The sequence below is a fragment of the Vulpes vulpes genome, chromosome 2 (genome assembly GCF_048418805.1).
Source record: "Vulpes vulpes isolate BD-2025 chromosome 2, VulVul3, whole genome shotgun sequence".
Classification (NCBI taxonomy): Eukaryota; Metazoa; Chordata; class Mammalia; order Carnivora; family Canidae; genus Vulpes; species Vulpes vulpes.
Window position 1 is genome coordinate 105,260,431 of NC_132781.1, and position 8,451 is coordinate 105,268,881.

At 45.2% G+C, this 8,451-nt stretch overlaps 1 protein-coding gene across 4 annotated transcripts in view; it reads right to left on the minus strand.

The window, feature by feature from the left end:
• PTER (phosphotriesterase related) overlaps positions 1-7,706 on the minus strand; it is a 101,267-nt gene extending 93,561 nt beyond the window's left edge. Inside the window, exon 1 of one of the 4 annotated variants that reach the window (XM_072749435.1) lies at positions 7,631-7,704. The gene's annotated coding sequence lies outside the window, so the exon portion shown is untranslated. Of the gene's footprint in view, positions 1-7,630 lie in introns of all 4 variants that reach the window. The other 3 variants (XM_072749431.1, XM_072749432.1, XM_072749433.1) reach the window with 3 other exon arrangements.
• Positions 7,707-8,451: the final 745 nt, after the last annotated feature.

Genomic DNA, 8,451 nt, shown 5'->3' on the forward strand with positions numbered 1-8,451 from the left:
TTCTAATAAAAATAGTTTTTAAGGGGAAAATTAATGTTTTGCAGCCCATCAAAACCACCAACCAATTATCCCAGATATTACTAACATACTGTTGTAGACCTATATAACAACCCTCTAAGGATTCCTGGCAATTAATTAACTGTGAAAGACATTTTTTAGAATTAAAAAAAAAAAAACAGTATTACTGTATTCTGAAGGCACTCTGTAAAGTTTTCCAGAAACAACTTTGGTACCCATGGTAGATGTAGACAGGTAACAGTCAAACTGAGGTATTTGATGCTTTCATCATTCCTAATATTTTCTCAATTTTTTTCTAGCTTCTTAGGCTTATCATCTCTTTTTAGAACTCCCCTGCTTTCTTAGACATTTTCAGCTGATAACACGAAAGCAAAAGTGCACAACACATTTAACAATGCGAGCCCAAGATGTTCCCCTCCAGGGGGAAGATCTGAGCTGGGACCATGGTGTCCATTCCATCTTGTTGCCCGTTTTGATGGCACAAGTATGTGGACTCATCATAGCAAGAGTTTTGGTTTAAAGAGGAGATTCTGAGTATAAATATTTATAACAAATATTTAGATGGTGGTAGTTCAGATGGCAAGGTATACTTAATTATGTACATTTTATGGTCAACTGCTTAATAGAGTGCATAGAATGCATGTAACAATGCTGCTACAGTTTTTATCTAATTACTTCATTGTTTTAAGTCACAAGCATAAAACTCTCCTCCAAGTACTGTTAAGAAGTTCATAAGCTGAGTAGATCCTTCAAAGATTTCTAGTCATCATTTGGTTGCTCATATTTGATGATCAATGAAAATAATTCCAAAAATGGCAGTTTCTGCAGACCATTAGTACAGCTCAGTGGTGTGGGCTGAATTGTGTCCCCGCCTTATATGTTGGAGTCTTAATCTCCAGGACCTCTGCATATAACTGGATATGGACATGGGACCTTTAAAGAGGTAATCACACGAAAATGGGGTTTTGTAGGTAGGTCTTAATTCAATATGACGATTTTATGTAGTTAAGAGCAGAGCTTAGGACGCAGACAACATAGACAAAGGGAAGACCATGGGAGGACACAGGGAGGAGGCAGCCGAGCCAAGAGAGGCCGTAGAAGAGACCAGATCTACCAACACCTTGATCTTGAACTTTCAGCTTCCAGAATTGTGAGAAAATAAATCTCAGTTGTCGAAGTCACACAGCTGGTGATATTTTGTTATGGCAACCCTAGCAAACTAATACCATCAGTAATGGAGGTCACCTAATCCAAGCTACGGACGTGACCTTTAAATACACCTGGGAGATCTGGGTCTACAGAGTGAGTAGAAAATTTGTTGAAAGGGCTGGCCAGGCACGTGTGATTCAATCCAACACTTTTGTGACAAATTTCGATGATAATCAGGTGATGGCTCAGTGTATGGACTTGGAGTTGTTTATTTCAGTTATCTGTCATGGTATAATAGGCCAGCTTGCTGAAAAGCAGATACTACACACAGATTATGTAGAAGACGTATCATGTGAAATACCCTTGAGCTGAGGGTTGGCCTTTCTATTTCCTCCAAACTTTAGAGAACAAGACAATAACATTTAACTTTTCAGATATATAACGAATGTAATAGATACAACATGTAGAAATGTGACAGTATAAACATGATAACTTGAGGAGTTTATGAAAAGACTTTAAATATTTCAAAAATCAGGGGGCAGCCTGGGTGGTTTAGTCAATTAAGCACCTGACTCTTGATTTTGGCTCAGGTCAGGGTCATGAGATCGAGCCATATGTCGGGCTCTTCATTGGGTGTGGAGCCTACTTAAGATTTTCTCTCTCTCTCTCTCTCTCTCTCTGTTCCTCCCCCAGCTTTCTCTCTCAAAAAAAAAAAAATTCAAAAATCAGTACCTATGTAATTTTGAAAATAGTAAGCAATTTTTTTTTAATAGTAAGCAATATTAAGAAATCATTGTTGGTACACAGTAATGCAAAGGAGTATTTGGTTGCAGTGGACTTGGAATTACACAAAGGAGCATTACATTCACAACAATATTTACCAATATTCTCTTCAAAGTGCTTTTCAAACACTAAATAATTACCCAATTAAGCCACTGCAAGATAAGCTGTTATTACTCTGGATTTAGTGAAAAGGACTAATAATTACTATTTTAACACTTTCTGTGAAGAAAGTCTCAATGTTTACTGAACACAACTGTGAGAACACCCCATCCGTTTCGTGCGTAGGAAACAGAAAAAAACAAAAGGTTGATTAGTTAAGTGAATTCAGGGAGAGACAGAGTTGATTAAGAACTAAGAACCATGACCTGTGAAAACAGAGAATTTAATATGCAAAGCGGTGACCAAAATTGGCAGAAGGCTGTTTATGAATCCTGCCAATATTCAATATTGCAGACTGACAATGGAGAATCTGTGGTCATGCCCTCAACAACATAATTCATCATGCTAGTGCTTGGGGCAGTCATGTCCAAGCAATTTATCATCATCATATCACTCGTCTGAGTAAGAGAGGGGGAGAACTTTGATTGTTAACCTCTAGGGAGAATGGATTTATAGTCAACATCCCTAAGAATGCAGCACGGCTCTGCCCAAAGCAAAATGTTCCCTGCTTCGCTTCTGTTTAACTCAGTAAAAGTGTGAACATGTTGCCTCCGGGACATTGAGAGCAAAACCTAGGTCTGATGCCCTTAGTTCAAAAATAAGATAGCCAGCAAACCATATTTAAAATCATCGAAGCTGCTTTAAAAAATGCGTATGGATGATGCATTTCAAATGTCCTTTGGTGACAAGATCATTTCTGAAATGCATCTGTGGATAATTCCATTTGGGAAGAATCATCTCTTAACACTGAACCCATGAACCCATGTCCTTTGTATTGGAAAACTTGGAAGTGAGCTGATAATTTAAAAAAATACACACACACACACACACACATACAGAGTGTTTTTCAAAATAAAAATCACTATCCCTCCACGCATTAAGCCTTTCTGTTTTTTACACTTTAACAATGGCTGCCCTTACAGGGTGTAATTAAACACCTAAATGCCATTTTGTCCCTTTTGATGAAAATCATGAGGCTGAGTTGTGCATTATGGAAACAAGTACCCCTGCTGTCTCCCCAAGAGTAAGGGGAGCGTTAGTCCCAGCAGCGAGCTTTCTACGGCACCTTCCCTCCTAGGCCTCCGTGTGTCTGGTAAACTGGAAATCAGTAATCCCTGGATGCATGTGGCTCAGCAGTTACTGAGTACATTAGTCAGGATAGACTAGGTTATGCTGTGGTAACAACAAATGCCCGCATCTCGGGGTCTAAACACAAACGTTTATTTCTAGCTCTCATGACATATCTAACACAGGTCGATGGGGGGCTCTGCTCTCTGTCCTCATGTCCTGATCCAAGCAGACAGAACAGCCTCTATCTAGAAAATTCATGGTCACGGTGGCAGGGGGAAAGAAAGTGTGACAGATGACAGACCTCTCGCTGGCTCTTTTTTTTTAAATATTTAATTTATTTATTCATAAGAGACACAGAGAGAGAGATAGAGACACAGGCAGAGGGAGAAGCAGGCTCCCCGCAGTGAGCCCGATATGGGACTTGATCCCAGGACCCCAGGATCACGCCCTGAGCCCATGGCAGACACTCAACCACTGAGCCACCCAGGTGCCCCCTCTCAATGGCTCTTAAAGCATCTACCTGGAAGTGACACGTCACTCTATTTACATTGCATTGGCCAAAGCAAGTCAGTCACATGGCCATACCTCACTGGAAGGGGACAGAGAAGTGGATGAGACTCGCGACTCCCATGCAGAGCAGAGAAGCACGCGGATTCGGGCAGACACTGTTTCCATGAAGGGGCACTCAGAACCACAGCTGCTTTAGGCCAGGTGGCCAGGTGGGAGCAGATGTTTTATTTTTCTTCTTCTTCCCTCCCCTATTTGTTTTTTTTCTTTTTAAGGGAGGGAGATGTCTATGAATGAAAAGCTTTTTTTTTTTTTTTTAAATGAAAGCCTTCTTAGAAAAACTTGGACTCCTGAAAATACACCCTAAAGAATATTTGGTGCGTGAAAAATATATTTAACCATCTTAGGTTGTCCTTCTATTAACAGTGAAGTTCATAGGGCTCCTGAGCAGGACACCACTTAATCAGGAATTAATTTTCCCCATTGTTACTGTAGGGCTTACTGGGCTATTTAAGACATTTGAGGAGAAAGATTTCTCCTATAGTAATGCTGTAAAGTGTATATGGAAGTAAGGATGGGCATTTGCCAAGGCCAGTAGTCCTTCTGTTATATAGTTCATTATTTTGTCTTCAAGTTTAATTCCTAGAGCAACCTCTAAAATCCTTGCATAGGGGCTCTCTACCAACTATAATCCCAGACCAAGAGGGCACTAAGGTTCTAGACAGGTTCCTCAAAACTCTGTTCTATCCCATATATGTGTTCTCCTTTTCTCTGCTTCTATCTGGGTTAAAGTTTAACTATTCACGTTTCAAACTGTATTAAATTGCATTTTTTTCAGAAATCCTTTTCACTTCAGCCCCATATTCGAGGTATGTTGTACCCTTCATGGGGAAGGGGGAACTTGTCCAGTGAAACCTGTCATTCAATTAAGTCATTAGGTCATCACCCACCCCCACAATGCATGCTGTACTGGTTCTCCTGCCTCACTGGCCAACCTCCTTTGTTGGCTCCACTGACCTCTTAGCATTGGGCTCGTGGACACAGGTTCGAGGTTCCTCTTCCCTACCTATATTCTCTCCCTAGTCCTTTTATACACTTCCAACAGCTTAATATACCATGATTAATGACTCCCTAATAATTATCTGTAGCCCAGATCCCTCCCATGAGCTATGGTATAATGTACCCACCAGCCCATATGACATTTCCCGTTGGACATCTCATAGACCTTGTGGTAGGCAGATGCCACAATGGCACCCAACAATTCCATCCTTCCTGGTATTCACACCCCTGTGTTGTACACACACACACACACACACACACACACACTGGACCAGGGTTGGTCTGTGTAATCAACAGCATACAGCAGAATCAACAGGATGCTACTTCTGAGATCAGTTAAAAAAAAAAAAAAAAAAAAAAAAAAGATGGCTTCTACCTCCGGTTCTCTTTCTCTCTCGGAACATTTGCCCTGGGGGAAGGTACATCAGGAGGAGCCCTATGGAGAGGTCCATATGGTAAGGAACTGAAGTCTGGCCAACAGCAAGCTAAAATCTGTCAACAGCCTTATGAAGAAGCTAAGAAGCAGAACTTAGGCTCCAGTCAAGCCTTGAGAGCACTTACCAGGCTGCACAAAGCCCTGTGTGACCTAGTGCCGCCCTGTCTTTCCAACTTCATCTTGAACCAATCACCCAAGCTCCAGTCACAACAACGTTCTGGCACTTTCTAGAACATGCCAAGTTCTTTCATGGCTGCTTTGCCTCAGCAGGTCCCACTGCAAGCAATGAACATCGCCAGGTCCTTCTCACTCTTCTAAATCAAAAGGTCTTCATGAGGACTGTTTTCAGCACCACATGCAGAGTCCTCCCAACTCCTGCCCCCTGCTCTATTTTCCTTTATTGCAGCCCTCTGTTTACAATTTGTAGCTGTTGGTGAATTAATTTGTTTGCTCATTCCTTCTTTGTTTCCTCAGGCTTCTCTGCCTCCAACCAAAATATAGACTCCTAGAGGCTAGAATCCTTGCCTGTCTTGCTCTGTATTAGAGCAGCTCTGGGGCACGTCCAGCTATACCATACACATTTATTGAATGAATAAACCAACCTTTCATGACCACCTTGTAATTTCAACACCAAGTGTGACCACATATATCATTAAATGGTAAAAACAGAATCTTGTCTTCACAAATCTATAGGCTTTTCGATCGAGTATAGAGACCTAGAGATCAATGACCTTTATGTGCCCAGCAAAGATAAGTAATTCATCCAAAGTTGCAGAGCTGGAATCAGAAATAGCCTTAAGTTCCACTGATGAGTCCTCAGAGTTCTTTAAGCCAGCAACCTGGCTTCCTGCCCCTTCTACCAGTGTACATGCAGTTCCTGTTGCATAAAAGGCAGACTCGTGAAGAACAAAAGTATGGAGTGGCTAAGTGGTAGGAGCACAGATTTTGGAGTTAGAAAGATATGGACTTTTTTCCCTAAGCTTTCCAGTAGTATGGCTTACCCATCTGTGCCTTTCTTTCCTCTTCTGTAACCCCAGAATACCTCACAGAGCAGTGCAGAGTATTCAGGTGCACAGAACTCAAAGAAGACCCCCTGGCAATGTGCTTTTACTAACTGGCAAATGTATATATATATATTTGTTTTTATTTGTATTGTATATGTTTATTTGTGTATATATATATATACACACACATATATATGTGTGTGTGTATAGCATATGTATATATGCAAAAAAAATATGTATATATAGGTTTGGGCAACTCAAAGAAGACCCCTGGCGATTCGCTTTTACTAACTGGCTATATATATATAATATTGCATATATATTGCATGTATATTGCATATATATATTGCATGTATATTGCATATATATTGCATATATATTGCATATATATTGCATATATATATATTGCATATATATATATATATATATATATATATATATATAGGTTTAGGCATTCCTATTCCTATTATAATTCTAAGATCCAGGAATGGAAATAAAATGCATTTTGCTATTTTATGCCCCAAATCTATGTTACAGATCTCTTAGTAACTTTCATAACGACCGGGCCACATCTAGCCTCCATCAATGAAAAACATAAATTCATAAAGTAGCACGCTGTGAATTTTGTGTTCGAAGTATCCTCTTTAAAATTAAGTCGCTATCTTGCTATCAACAGCAAGTTGTCTGGTCTCCTTTTCTTTGCAGGGTGCACTGAGGTTTCTTGTTAAGGGCGGTTAGTTACTTCCGCAGTCACACCGGGATTTTAGGGTAACCGCTGTACCCCGCTGTCTATGCGAAATGAAAACGTAACCGGGCCAGGTCGGTGCAAGTCTGAGGGCTCTGTGCTCACCGACGTTTGTTCTACTGGGCAGTGAAAGGACGATCCTGTAGGGCAGGAGCGAGCGCCTGTGCGCCTCCTCCCTGCGGCGGGACTTCAGGACTCACGGACACGTGTCACCGGGAGGGCGCGGTCCCCGTGGATGCGCCCCCGGCGGAGGCGGCCCTGCCCCCAGGCCCCGCGGAAGGTGTCCCAGCCCCGCTCGCGTCCCGAGTGTGCTTGGGGAGCTTCAGGTGGAGCGACCCTGGCACGGCGCGCTCGGGCGGCGCGGAGGCCCCAGGCGCGGAGCGAGGCACGACTTCAAGGCTTCTGAACGGAGATGGAAGGTGGACGTCGCGGAAGAGGCGCCCCCGGCCCCGGCCCCGGCCCAGCGCAGCGGCCGCGGGCCCCCGAGCCCCTCGGTCCGGGCCTCCGCCGCCTCCCGCCCCGGCCCTGCAGCTCCCCTGCGCCCCGGGGAGCGCGCAGCTCGCAAAGGCGCGGGCGGCCCCGGGCCCCTCCCCGGGGGCGCCGCTGGCGGGGGGTGGGGGCTCCCCGCAGGGACTGACGGCCCCGGCCGCAGCGGCTCCCCGCCCCGCCCCCGGCTCCCGCCCGCTCGGCCCCGCGCACCTCGCCTCCTCCGGCCGCGCGCCGCCTTCTCCCCGGGACCCCGGCACGGCCAGCCCGCGGGACCCCGGCCTCCCCGCTCCCCGCTCCCCGCTCCCCGCCCCCTTCGCCCGGGGCCTATCCCCGCCCGGGTCCCGGGGCCAAGTTCGGCCACGCCCCACCCAGCCCTAGGTCACGTCCTGCGGCCCCGGCCACGCCCCTTCTGCCCTAGGCCACGCCCAGCGGGGCGACCCCGCCCCCTCGCCCCCCTCGGGGCCTGCAGGCCAAGTCCAGGCTCAGTCAGGCTCGGGCCTGTCCAGCCCTCGGGGAGGGCAACGAGCTACTAGCTGCAGGCTCCGATCGGCGTTAGGAGTCTGTTGTACCCCCAAATACCCTGGCGGGAGAGGTTCCTCGTCTCTCTCTAGTTCATCTGAGTCGACAGGATTAGGGGCCAGATCCCCCAAGGGGGCTGCATTTCCCCAGATCTCAGGTCTTATAGAAAAGCCTGGAACGTGGAGGCTTCAGTAGCGATTTTAATTTCCTCCAAGGATAACTAATCGGGGTGAGCTTTCAATTTAGTGTCTCGAACAGGATTTGGATCATCATTCTGAATACAACGCAGCTTTGGGTTTATTTCCCCACTGCCTTCTGCTGGGGCCTAAGGTGTCTCATCTCTGCAAAGTACGTGTGGCCTTAGCAACTCTGGTGGCAGCTGACTCAGGGGAAGTGAGTGCAGCTGTCCACAGAACTCAGCCCTAGGAACCCTCATCATGTTACACAGTAGTACCTTTAAGCATTACACTGTATTAAATTAATTTTATCCTGAAACCTGGGAAAAAGAGGAT